The sequence below is a fragment of the Marmota flaviventris genome, chromosome 6 (genome assembly GCF_047511675.1).
Source record: "Marmota flaviventris isolate mMarFla1 chromosome 6, mMarFla1.hap1, whole genome shotgun sequence".
Lineage (NCBI taxonomy): Eukaryota > Metazoa > Chordata > Mammalia > Rodentia > Sciuridae > Marmota > Marmota flaviventris.
Window position 1 is genome coordinate 158,212,890 of NC_092503.1, and position 14,767 is coordinate 158,227,656.

The following is a 14,767-nucleotide window of genomic DNA, read 5'->3' on the forward strand; positions in this document are numbered from 1 at the left end:
TCCTAGGGCAGATTAGACTCCTGGGTTCAAAATTATTACCCTTCCCCTTCCCAGCTGGTAGTTTACCAGCATAGGCTTTGTAGGTCTCCCTCAAAGGACTGTGTAACCTCCAGGGACACATAACAGAGAACTGAACATCACACCCCACCCAGACCTTCATGGTCTCGGTGGCTCTCCTAAAATCCTAGTCCTCATACTTTCAAGACTCAGCCGCTAGAGAGAACCTTACCCTCCCCTTCCTCTCTCTTCCCCTGTCTCTCTCTTTCCCCTCTTTCCAGCCCTGGGAGTATCCGGCCTCTCCAGGAGGGGTCCTGAAAAGCCTTGGCCAAGGTCTCCCATGGCTCCGGCTCCATCCAGGACAAGAGCTTCGACTGTCAGGATTCGGTGACGAACAATCTCTGCAGCTCGAACCTGCCACTAAGGCACTCCTGATTTTTGGCTCTAGCAGGGACGCCCCTTTTGCCAATAAATCAGTTTCCTCCTTCTCTCTTATACTATCTTTGCATCTTCTTCCCTCTCCCTTATACTACATTTGCATCTCCTTCTCCCTTATACTACATTTGCATCCTCTTCCTTCCTCCTTATACTATATTTGAGACATGGGTAGTGTGTCCTCTCTGCCGGTCGACTCTCCCCTACAATGCCTCTTGGATAACCTCAAAACCCTCTCCTTGACACCAGACATCAAACCCCCCAAAAATTGATCAAATATAGCACCCAGGCCTGGCCCACTTATCCCTTAGACAACCAAAGCAAATGGTCCCCTTTTGGGTCCCTGGATCCCTCCATTCTGAGGGATCTCTACAATTACTGTGAGCATTCGAAAAAATGGGTAAAGATCACTTTCTTCTTGCTCCTATCCAATCCTGCTCTCTGCACCTCTTGCAAACCTCTACAAATTTTTCCAGCTTGCAAACCAACTCCCCAACCACGATCCCCAACTTTCTCCTCCTCCAGACTCATCCACTACTTTTGACCCTGCTAATGAACCTCCATCCTATCACCTGGCTTGAATAGGTCCAAACCCTCAGCCTTCTGCCCCAGACTCTCCGCTGTCACTCCCCCCTCAGTAACCTGCTTTCTCCCCTCCAATTACTAGATCAAAAACCTACACCACCACCCTTCCTCAGACTGTTGCCCCCTTGCTGAGGTAGTAGTTACTGAAGGAATCCACCCACTCACTCACTCCTCTCTTCTCCTGTCAGTGCCCACACTGGGTCCCACCGGATCCTCTTACCAGCTAAACCCAAAGCTCAAACTAGCTGAGGAGAGCCCTCAGACCCCTATCCAAGATCTGGTGAAAATAGCTTTTAAAGTTGCTTTGTCATCACTGAAAACAGGTTACTAAGAATTAAAGTCCCTTACAGGCTTTTTAGGATATTCACTCCCATCTTCCCCTCTGCTCTACCTGTTCTGCTCCTCAAGTTTTCCTTGCTAGGGAAAATCCCAAACCCCTTTCCCATTATTCTTTTACATCTCCTTCCTCATTCTCAGATCCACTGGAGATGCTCTCAGCCCTGCCTTCCCGTCTTCCCCCTCCCTACCCAGGCCCACAGAAAAGTCTTAACTGACCTCCAGAATATTCACCATGGCTGATTTTAGGACTTTCAGCAAAAGAATCTCTACAAAAGAGTTCAGTGTAGATAAACTTCCTATTTTCATGTTGCCCTGTTTTACTTGGCTACTGTCTTGGAAAAATCAGCACTCCAGGTGCTGGACACCCCCTTACTAGTTTTTCACAAGATATGTGAACAAGGCCTCTGGCCTTGAGCTGGACTTCACAGTGCTGACTACATTTATAAGATAAGGGAATTACTAACTGGGCTCCATGGTAACAGCTGGAAGGAGGAGGAAAGAAAGGGAAGAAAAAGCTCTCCCCTTCCCAGGTGTCCTTGAAGGGTTAACTTGCCCAGAACAGAAAAAAAAAAAACAAAACAAAACAAAAAAACAACAACAACTGCTTTTTGTGAACTTCTGCAGACTGTGAACTTCTGAGCCCCTCCCCTTACATGCTGGGTGCAAAATTCTGAAACTATCTAAATTTGGGGTTCAGGGGATTAACTGATTATGGCAGAAGCTGTGCGCTCCGAATCTAGCTGCAACTAAATAAGACTGTTTCCCTATCTTTGGTGCTATCTTAGGTGCCTTGCCTTGTCCGTCCCTACAATGGTATAATTCTATATACTTAAACATTGTTTATGTTTTCATGAAATGGTAAACAGATGTGATTAATTGTGTACTGCAAATAACAAAATATCTCTTATTGAAATGGAATAACTTGCCTAAATTCAGAAATTTACAAGGATTGGTTCAAAATGTGAATAAAGAAGGAGTTAACAGATGGGAAAGAAATTAGAAGGTTCTAAGTATGGATTTAATAGAACAAAAGGTGTTTCTGAATAAGAGAGTCTATGTGATTAAGTAAATAAGAGGGTTTAAGCAAGTGATAAAGAAGGTCTGTGTATGTTGGCTATATAGGTTTAAGTAAATGATAAAGAAGGTCTATATAAGTTGGTTATATATGTAAGTTTTTTGAGCAAGTAATCTTGAAGGAATTAAGGATTATACAACTATGGTTAAACAACAACTGTTATTTTGCAATATTGTAATATGTCATTTCTTTAAGAACTAAACTTGATTAATATAAAAACATCAATATAATTATGGCAATATTACTTTCTTTGTATATTAAATATATTCATATTTTCCAGGTATATAAGTCTTTAAGATAGAAGCTTAAAACAACATTATATCAAGCTGATGTTCTCCAAAAGGTTGCATAGTAATTTTAGGCTTATAAAAATAACATATTGGAGATTTATTTTATTTATATCATTTAATGTTCTGTAACTGGACCTGTTATCGAGAAGATTAATATAAAGTTCTATACACTGGGTACAATTTAAATGTAATATCATATTGTGTTAGCTAGTATTCATGTGACATCAAGCAACAATATATGTAAAATTTATTTTTTAAAAAAGATCAACTTCAATACTAGAACCCTTTACCTAAGATTTATAAAGAGCCCTGGCTTACCTAAGATAAGGCTGTGCCTCCCATCTTACTACATGTAATAATGACTCCAAAGTAGGCCAAACTTCCAGCTAAAGCCCAGTACTCTTAATTTAGGGTGAAACTGACTTTGCTGGATGTTTATGATCAAGACTTAAAGTTAAATTAAAAAGGCCAAGAAAACCAATATTTGGCTCTGGACCTCTGAGTCAGTCTGAAATCCAGGGAACAGGGAACTTCTCTAAAGTGCTTTGCAACTCTAGGTCACATAACCTCCTGATCAGGGAGATTAATGAGACCACTGGAGAATGAAAAGCCAATCAGTGCACTTGCTGTGAGTAGGAGGGTCATGGGAGACAGGAGACATCCCTGATGCTTCCAAGGGAAGCCACATGGTCAAGCAAGACCTGGACCCATCCTAGCGCAAATGGCACTAGCAGAACTAAGAAGCTGTTCTCAAGTTCCCCCACGAGTGACCCCTATGGGAACTCGGCTGACTTTTAACAATAGATAGATACAAAGTCAATTTTGACCAGCTTGATCTTAAACACCTACCAAAAACAGTTAAGCCAAAAAGTCATTCCTAGGAGTAATGAAAGAAGCCAACAGGCTCCATAGGGAATGTTCAGTCAAGTATAGCCTTGGCTCCTCCCCCTCATAGGACTCCTATTAGTCCTCTTTATGTTTCTCCTAATAGGACCATGTCAATTAAATTGCCTACAGAAATTCCTGCAAGATCAGATACACAAATTCACCAACCAGTCAGTCAATCAATTACTTCTTTAAGACTACCAGCCCCTGATGCCCAAGACAGAAGCCTATGACTCATGACCAACTCCTCTGGCTCCAGAGACTCTGCTCCCACCTAAAATCCTCCCTAACCCCTTTTCCAGGTTTTACAACCCTTCTTTCACTTCCTAGGAATGAGAACTACTCTCTGGAAGATCCACTCTGCTTGTTCTGTCTGCTCTACAATACCCCACAAGGAAGCATCAAACCTAAACTCCCCATGCATCAGATGAGGAGCCACTAGCCAGGCAAAGACTAGTAGATCAACTTCACTCATGTGCCTAGGCACAAAAAGCTTCACTACCTACTTACTTTGGTTGATACTTTTTCAGGTTGTATAGATGCCTTCCCTACATCCAGGGAAATTGCTGACACCATTGCCTCCATCCTCATTGAGGGGATCATTCCCAGGTTCAGACTTCTTGCCTCCATCCAGTCAGACAACAGTCCCACCTTCACTTCTCAGGTTTTTCAACTAGTCTCCAAAGGCCTCAACATCACTTGGAGGCTCCACATCCCCCACCAACCCCAGTCCTCGGGTAAGGTTGAGAGGCCTAACAGCGTTCTCAAGGATCATCTCACTAAACATACTATTGAACTCAGGCTTTTCTGGCCCAATCTCCTACCATTGGCCCTCACCTGAATTCAGATAGCCCCAAGACCCCCCTCAGGCTTTAGCCCCTTTGAGCAACTATATGGGTGCCCTTTCTTAACCACCCAAAGCTTTCCAATCACTCCTCCTCCCCTTGTGTCCTACCTGTCCTATCTCACACTTGTACTCAAACTCCTAAGGGAACATGCAGACCAGTGCCTTCCTGCTCCATTCATTGCCTCAATCCCAGCACAACCACAAACCGAATTGGAAACTCTTCAACTGGATGACTCAGTCTTACTTCAGGAACTGCATTCTCAATCATTGGAACCTCGCTGGACAGAACAACATACAGTCATACTTACTACCCCAATGGTGACCAAGCTTTTACACACTCTCCCTGGTACTATGTCTCCTGCCTTAAAATGGCACCTGTTCCAAATGTCCAGTCCTGTGCTTCCACCATGACCACTAAACTCAAAATTTCTCGCCAACTCTCTTCTTCTTTTACTAATCATTAATCTCTCTCAAGTTTCTATCCCAACCACAGATGGTGCTTCTACATCCAAGCGACATGGCACCAGGATGACACCACCCACTCTCAGTTTATGGGTCAAGGCAATTGCCCTTCCACTGGCTGCAATCGGGCTTTCACCCTTAACATTATTGGATTCAACCAAGCCTCTTCAATACTTCCTAGAGTCCCTACAACAAGACCAATGACTGATACCAAAGATCTCCTCCGCTCAAAAATGGTTTGATGCAGTAGACAACCTATGGCTTCAAGGAACTTTTATGGACTTTACCCTTACCAAAGTAGTTATCTATAGCCACTTAGTGTTATTTCTGGCTGCCCTGGTGTTCTCAGACCTGTCCTCTGAACATTCCTCCACTTCCCCTTCTAGGCCCAACGCCGCCCACCATTAAGCAGGAAGTAGCCAGAGGACTTTATGCCGTCCCCCATGTCACTTAGAAAAACAAAAAGGGAGGAATGTTAGGTGCAGGACAGGCTGAGTAAGCTGTCTGCAGGGCATGCCAAACAAAGTTAGCTGCAGGATGACCTGGCCTCTCAAACCCTCTGTCTGGTTCTTCATCAACTATTTGCTTCAAGCCCAATCGCCCAAGCCCCACTCAAGGCTGAACACGTAACCCCCCTTGTGCCAACAAGGCAGCTTGCAGACCCAGAGACCTCATTAGATTTGGACTATAAAAACTCCCTCTTGCCAGGCCCCTCTCTCTCTTGCTTTCTCTGTCTCTCTCTTGCTCTCTCTCTCTTCTCTTTCTCTCTTTTCTCCTCTGTTGCACTGCTGCAATAAAGATCTCTTGGTTGCTCTGAGTGTTGTGGTCACTTTTCTTTCAAAAACAAAACAAATCAAAACAAGAACACATTGTTTTTTGAAATGGTCACCCATTCTCTCGCCTTCCCTCAGGGGCGAGCAATTTCACTTACCTCCGAGCTTCAGGCGTTCCCTACACGGGCCACCAAATGCCGCAGTCTGGCTGGGCACAAATCATGAGCCACTCAAGCAGGAACAAACTTTATTTCTGAACTCCCACAGCACTCCACACACACTCCCCAGGAAGTCTCCCGAATGCCACCCATGCAGCTCCTTCAGGAACACACCACACACCAACCGGAACTCCCCTGGGAACTCTCCTGGAACACCACCGGGCTGCACGCGCACTCACTCTCAGAATCCCGTGAGAATTCAACGGGAACTCCAAAGTAGTGGGCGCCCGAGGCGGGCAGTAAAGGTCTAATATACAATTGAATACACAGCCTGTTTCAATCCAGCATCATCCAGTCACAGCAATTATAGACAGCTTAACTTAATATCATCATCTTAATGGCTCGCCTCTCAACCATTACTTCTGGCAAAATGCCAGGGGCTATTCCGACTCGGCTGTGGCTCTCAGCAAGGAAGTTTCCAGGATCCTTTGCACAAAGAGGACAAATCATGGGACTACATTACCCACAATTCTATTGGGTGGAATTCCCAGAGCTGCCCAAAGTAAGTGGTATGCTCTTTACTACTTCACCCACCGTCCTTATGGAAAAAGGCTCACAGAATACCCAGTGGTGAATGGCAAATGTTGAGACTATGTCATTCATGATTTTAAGGAGGGGAAGTTCCCATAATTCTTTCTCAGAGAGGCTAAATCATGGGACTACAATACCCACAAGTCCACAGGAAAGGAAGCTTCCACAAGTCCCCCACTGTGTAATACGTGGGACTACATGACCCACAATTCTATGGCTCAGGACGTTCCCAGAATTCTTTATGTGGAGAGGGCAAATCGTGGGACTACATTACCCAAAATCCTCAGGGAGGAGGCTCCCATTATACCCAGCAGTGGGTAGGCAATTTGTACTACATTACCCATAATCCTAGGAGGAAATTCCCAAGATCCTCTGCACAGAGCCAATAAATCATGAAACTGCATTACCCACAACTCTAACAGGGGAAGAATCTCCCATAATTTTCTCCACAGTTTGAATAAAACGTGGGATTATATTACGCACAATTCCATGTGAGTTGGTAGGAGGAATTACCCAGAATTCCTCAACCTGAGCCATAAACCTCTTAATACTTCACCCACAATATTTGGGGAAGGCTCCCACAATACCAAGCTAAAAGCAGGAAATATTGGGACTACATTATCCATAATCCTAAGGGGAAGAAATTCCCAGGATCTCCAGTGTCAGTGGTTAAACCTGGGACTATACTACCCATGGTCTCTAGTGGCAGAAATTCAAGAGTACCTGTTGGTTTTGTAAATCTCACTAAGCTTTTTCCTGTGGCTAATTTTTGCCTAGCCCTACCCCTAAAATTACTCAGAATCCTCAGGGTATAAGGGCAAGCATGTGCATTCAGCTTTCATGGGTCTCCTGGCAGAGATGTGTGGGTAAGATCAAGAACTACATCACCCATAATTCTTAGGGTGAGGAAGTGCCCAGGATCCCCCAAATAGAGCCAGAAAAACCCAAACCTTAACTCTATTCTTATTGTAATGTAGTTCAGCATTTTGGTGGCTCTTCACAGGGGATCCTGGGCCTTCATCTACCTTAGGATTGTAGGTCATTTAGTCCAGATTTTTTCCCACTCATGGAAAGAGGTGGAAATAATTCTCCTAAAAGTTTCTGACCCTGAGGGATATGATTAATATAGTCCAGCACTTTGTCAGTCCCATGAGGTGACCCCACTCCCCCATATATTGTGGGTAATATAGTCCAGTATTTTGTTGGTTCTCTTTGCAAAACCCAGCGAACTTCTGCCTCATTAGGATTGTAATGAAGTCCCTTATTTTCTGGCTCAGAGGGGTTGATTCTGTCCACTTCTACCTCCCCCTCCTTGGATTAAGATAATGTAGTTCAGCATTTTGCCTGCTCATAGGGAGGGATGGGGGGAGAAAGGGGGCTCTTGATAACTTCTTCCCCTGAGGGCTGAAGGCACTGTAGTGCAGCATTTTGCTGGCTCCTGTGGGGGAATCTGAGAGCCTCTGCCACCTCAGGATTGTGAATAATTTAATCACATGTTTTACCAGCTCACAGAAGGCAGAGGAATCCTGTGATTTCTGTCCCCCAGGATTGTGAGTAATGTAGTCCCACCATACAGCTCATGGTGAAGGAATTCCTATGAACCTCCCATTCCTACCCCCACCCCAAGCATTGTGGATAATGTAGTCCAGTGTTTTGCTGGTTCTCTATGGAAGATCCTGAGAGCTTCTTCCCCCTTAGGGCTCTGGGTAATGTAGTCCCACACTTTGCTAGCTCACAGTGGGGAGCACTCCTGTAAGCTTCTGCTGCCCCTTGAGAATTGTGGGTAATGTAGTTCAGTGTTTTTTCCACATACACCTCTGTCAGATGTCTATGTAAGCTGCAGGCTGTATGCTTGCTCAGGCACCCTAAAGACTATAGGGTCCAATGACCTACCCATGCAGCTCTCACCTCAGAGGACTATCAGAGGTACACATTTCCCCCAGGCATCACCAGCTACTTTGAGCAATGCAGTGCATTATTCCTTATTATGGAGGGTCATGTGAGCTCCAGGATGCACATTCACATGGGTAAGCTCAGGAACTCTAGGCAGTAAGTCCAGTCACCAATGCAGAGACCTCTTGGAGCTACAGGCACCCAATGTTCATGGTTAGTGTAGTCAATTGTTCTGCCAATACATCCCTCACCCCAGAGGCTGGGAGCTGCATGTCACATGGATACCAAGAGGATCTTGAGGATTGTGTAACTGTGGTCTGTTATTCTGCTATTCAGCCCACACCATGGAGGCCTTTGGAAGCTTTGGGCCATGTGCTTGCCCTGGTAACCCAAGGAATCTGGGTAGTGCAGCTCAGTTATTGCCTTTTAGCCCTCTCCACAAAGCAGTGTGGGAGCTGTAGCAATATGTTTGTCCAGGCACCTCAGGGATTCTTGGAAGTGTAGTCTGGCACAGTTCTCACCACAGTGGCTTCTGGAAATTATCACCTAAGTCACTCAACTGTGTGCAGACTTACCCAGAATAAATATAAACAATGCAGCAACATTAGCCCTTTCCCACAGGCACTAGTGAGTCTCCCTGTGCTGGGAACCCCAGGCCTCCCCTGCACTACCCTGAGTTTGTGCCTCAATTTCTCCTTTCAGTGTCCTGGGAATTCTCCCCATAAAATATACTTTTTCCCCATAAAATATACTATGGCAGTGAGCACTCAAAGCCTCACAAGGAATACTTTCATAAAATTAAGTCCCACTAAAATATTACCTACAAAAGTAAAAACACAGCAGAGCTTCTTTCTTAGCACATGGCATAGATGTCAAGGGGAAGAAATCTCATGGTACACATGGTCCCTAGGTGCCCCCAGCCAAGGCATCTCCCTGTGAGTGTAGCAAGGAAGCTCTGCCACAACAGTCATGGCTCCAAGGTGCCTGCAGCCTACAGCCTGCAGCCATGGTCCCTTCCTGGGTGGGTTCCCGTTTGGGGGTTAGAGTTACCTCACTGTGGACATGGCCACCAGGTGTCTTCAACCACAGCATTTCCCTGTGTGAGTCCCAAGAAGAAGGAAGATTTTGTCACCACACTCATAGCCCCAAGGTGTCCACAGAAATGGTCTCCCCTGGTGGACTACAAGGGCAAGGGTTACAGCAGGTCTTGAAGGTTTGGGTTACCTCACTGTGGACATAGACCCCAGGTATCCCCAGCCATGGAATTTCCCCAGGTGAGTCCTGAGAAGAAAGTTTGCTGTGGGCACAGGACATCCATCCCTGGCAGTCAGATGATTCAAGGGGATCAGAAAAATCACTCTGAGCACCCTCTGCTGGCTGTTGTGGGCAGTTGAGGTTGATCAGTGCTCATTGTTCAACATTGGCCCTGCGCCCCCTTGTGGCAGTCCTGATAAAGCTATGAAATTCACGGTTCTGATTTTACTAGGCCATAATTTTAGAAATCAAGCAGCAATAGAATACACCATACCATGTTTGATCATAAAGGATGAAGATAGAAAAAAACAAAATACATAGTCAATAGGCAAAACTCAATTGATTTCTTATGTATCAGCAAAACTATATAGGAAAAATTGGAATTTAAAAACTAGAATAAGAAAAAAAATTGAACAATTCCATTTATAATAGCACCCCCAAAATTAAATTACAACTGCACTTTCAGAAAACTTTGAAACAATTGAAAGAAATCAAACAAAATATAGATAAATAGAGACATTGCTTGTTCAGGTCTTTACATAGTCAAGATGAAATTCTCTCACACTTGATCTGCAGATTCAGCACAATCACACTCAAATTTTTAGCAAAATGTTTCTGAATCTAGAATAGATGGCACAGCATACAGAAGGTCAAAGAACCCACACATCTATAACACAACACCTGTCAGAAAGCTGAAGTAGTGAGGAAAATGTGATGCTGTGAAGGCATACACATAAATGGAGATAATTGGAGAGCCCAAAACTCACCCACTAACTACAGCTGATTTTGTCAAAGGAAAAAGACCATCAATGAAGGAAAGAGCATCTGCTGCACAGATGGTGGTGGAGTGTTTGGAAAACTTATGGGAGAAATGGACAAGAGAAATGAATCTTTATAAGGTTGACAAAACTCACTCTAAATAGTCCATGGCTTATATTGAAAATGTGAAATTATAAAAATTGTGGTAGAAACTACTTAAGACCATGTTTCATATGGAGTTCTTAGAAATACAGCTACAAAACAAATCCCTGAAAAAAAAGAATTGATAATGTGGACTTAAATAAAATTGAAATTCTCACTGGGCATGGTGGTACATGCTTGTAGTCTCAGATACTAAGTAGCCTGAGGCAACTCAGCAAGACCCTGTCTCAAAGTAAAAAAAAAAAAAAAAAAAAAAAAAAAAAAAAAAAAAAAAAATTAAGAAGGGCTTGGAAATATAGCTCAGTGGCAGAAGACCCCTGGGTTTGATGCTCAGTACTAAATTTTTTTTTAAATGAAAACATCTACTCTGAAAAATTCATATTAAAGGAACAAAAAAAATAAGTCACAGACTGGTAAAAATATTTAGAAAATACATATCTAAAGTGGACTTGAATCCTAAATATGGTAAGAAATGAACAATACAATTAAAAAATGGATGAATATCTGAACTAACAAATCACCAAAGAAGATATGAAAATGGCAAAGAAGCATAGAAATGCTGCTCAGCATTATCTGGCCTGAGGGAAAAATAATCCACACTGCTGTGTTGGCAGTACATGTGTATTAAATGGCCACAACCTTCTTCAATGCAGTATCCATTGAAAGATGTAGAACCAGAACTCTCATTCATTGCTGGTGGAATGCATAATAGTTCATCACTTTTAAAAGTTTAAGTTTTTTTTCAGAGATATACATGAGCACATATGATCCAATATGAGCCTAGGAATTTAGATAATTGCTTAGAAAATACATCTTGAAAACATGTCTAAATACAACATGCAATTGCACACAGAAGTTCTACTCAGAATGGCCAAATAAATGAAGAAATTATAATGTGCCTCAACAGGTAAATGAATGACAGAACTGCAGTTCATTCATGCCATGGAGGCCCTGGTTCACAGGGACCTGTTCAGATAGCTCCAGAACTTTCTGGGTATGAGTGAAGCTGGAACATTATTGGAGAGACCCTCCCAAACCCAGTACACTCCTCAGAGAGGCACAGTTAGAGAAATGACAGCTGCATGGTCAGTAGAGACTCCTCCAGAATGTCAGATTTCAGCCAAGGCCTGGAATAAAATGAGCAGTGAAAAGCAGTGGATCTCAGGGTCTGAAATGTGAACCAGGCGCACAGAGGATGAACAGAAAGAGCAAAAGTCAGGGATAGAGCCAAAAAATGACAAGAAGAAACTAAGTGGTTCAGAAGACCTGAGCATGTAGGGAGAGAGCTGAGGATGAATGGAAAGAGCCCAGGGCAACTGAACCTGGAAGGCTGGTGCATGGAAAGCTAAGTGGCCTTAGCTGTGTCTATGGAGAGGGTCAAAGATGGACAAAAGGGGAGGAAGGAATTGGTGTTGGGCAGGGAGGTTGAGGTAATCAGGGGCCAAAGAAGGAGAAAGGGCAGGGGAACCACGCAGAGGCCCAGCTTACTAGAAGGGCCACAGCCAAGATGTAGGGCTGGGGCAATGAGTAGGCTGTGGAGCAGGGGGAGGCTGTGGGATGTGACCTGGTGATCCTGTGGATCTTACAACTGGGGAGGGCCTGGAACAGGGTAGGACATGATGAAGGATGTGAAGTAGGGGGTAGCTGGAAAAATCTGAGAGGAAGGAGGGATGAGAGAAAGGGCCTGGAGTGGGTGAGGAGCTGGGGGAAATGAGGAGTGACCTGGGAGGACCTAGAGATTGGGGACAGAAGAGGGGGACTGGTGCAGGATAGTGCAGGCCAGGGTCCTCAGGGGCTGGCATGCAGACAGACCAAGTGCATTGACTGTCAACATCTATGTTGGGCACCACTTCACCTGGTGCTAGTAAAATTTCTGAGGGGCCCAGGGGTGGCCAGAGGCCCCAGGATCCCAGAGGCTCGGTGGGCCCAGGAGAGCAACAACTAGAAGCTCCACCTGGGTGGGAAGAGGAGCAAGTGGAGAATCTGGGACATTATTGGAGAGACCCTCCCAAACCCAAGCTGCACTAGTCACTGGTCACCTGCGTGCAGGCCAAGGGGTCAAGATTCTGGTCTCCTTCCCTGGAGGTAAGTGTGAAGGAGAGCTGGTAGGGACGCCTACAGGACTTGACTGACTTGCTCCTTTAATCAGGTAGCTGTGAGGATTATCATAGGAATGACATTTTTTTCTCAGAATTTTTAAATAATTTTTCCTGAGTTGCCTGCTAGCCCTTTAAATACTTCAGCAATTTCAAAGTGCTTTCCCATCAAGAGACCCTATGGCTGCCTATGTGAATAGGCCAAGGGTATTTGCAGATCCTTTATGCATGAAGAGGCCCAGTGTTCTGCACTTCATGATATTGAGGACAGTCCTTAAGAGTGCCTCATTACAGTCAGTCCAGCTCAGATGTAGAATGAAAACAGCCACAACAAAGTACTGTTTTCACTCCTATGGTTAGCTATGTAGTGCAGGAAGAGGACAGAGTTTAGAGCCTCTGCGATCCCACAGGGAGACTTCCTATAGAAGTACCCAGCCCCAAACCCACCACAGACGGCCTGATGGAGCTCAAGGGAACAGAGCCTAAAGAGTCCTGCAGGACCAGAATCCTGAATGTACACAGAACAGTGTCCTCTGCCTGTGCACATTCAGTAGACTCAGGACAAAAGCTTCTTTCTAACTACACTCAGTTGAATCAGCACATGGCTTGCTCCTGTCTACACCCAGTAGATTCAGGACATGGTGCCCCCCTGTCTACACTCAGCACATTCAGAACACAGTGCCCTCCTCCTATTTACACTCAGCAGTAGAACAGTGTCCTACTGTCTACACTCAGCTACTGCAAGACAGGCCTTTCTTTGCTGTCTATACTCAGCTAAGCATGCAGCTTCCTTTTTCCTACACTCAGCAGACTCAAGAAATGGTTTCCTCCTGTCTATGTTTGGCTGACTCAAAGCAGTTTCCTACCATCTGCACTCACTGCAGTAATGACACAGTTTCCTACCATCTGCACTCACTGCAATAAGGACCCAGTTTCCTACTGTCTACACTCACCAAAATCAGGACAGTGTTTCCTACTGTCTACACTGAGGTGACCCAGGACATGGCTTCCTCTTATCTGTACTCATCTGACTCAGGAAACTCATAGTGAACAGGGTAAGGGTTAGGTTAGATTTGGGGTTAGGGTCAGTACAGAGCGCCCTCTTCCAGTCCACACTCAGCTGACTCGAAAAACATTTTCCTTCTCTCCACACTCACCTACAGGATTTGGTTTCCTACTATCTACACTCATTGAACTAGGTTTTCTTATGTCTATGCTCAGCTAACTCAGGACTCACCTACTCTTTCTTGTCTACACTGGAAGCAACAGGGCTCTGGTGCAGAAAAGGAGGTGTGGATCCAGGCTGGATGCAGCAGTTTTATCAAAGAGGGGAAAGTGGAGGCCTCACTTTTGCTGGGTAAGCTCTAAACACTAGCTTTATCCTAAACCAAGTCTCTATCCAAACTCAACCCTATCCCAATATGGATCTCCTCTCCTGGCTTCCCTGGTAGTCTGCCTTTGTCTATCTGCTGCCCTCCCACCTCCCTGATTCCAGGCAGTTGAGGTGACTTGAAGCAGAACATGGACAATGTCATCACTTCCAGCCCTGGATTCTAGGCAGCCACATCTGTCTCCATATCAGGCCACTCAACAGTTTTCCCAGAGGAGGTGGGCTTTTCTGTCCACCTAATAGGGACATCCTGTGCATATGATGAAGGAAAAATAGTGCTAGAAGAACACATCTGGAACTCCAGGACCAGAAGAACATGGCACACTATGACTGAGAGTACTGGACACACAGGACGAGGTGCACACTGTCCACTGTGACTTACAGTCCTGGACAGGACCAGTAGACAGCATTCTGGACACAGAACCAGGTAGAGTTTGTCTACTTTGAGAATTCTGTACATACTTGGCTGGGTACACACTTTCTACTGAATCCTGGACTCAGAACTGGAATAATGTTGTCTACTGCAGCAAAGTCCTGGACACAGTGGTGGATGGAGCCTTCCACTGTGAGTGAAAGTCCAGGACACACAGTACTGGGTATATATTGTCCACTGTGATTAAAAATACTGGACACACAGGGCAAAGTGCACACTGTCCACTGTGTCTAAGAGTCCTGGACACATAGGGCAGGGTGCATACTGTCCACTTTGGCTGAGAGTCCTGTACTCACTGGACTGGGTACATGCTGTTCACTATGACTAAAAATCCTGGGCATAA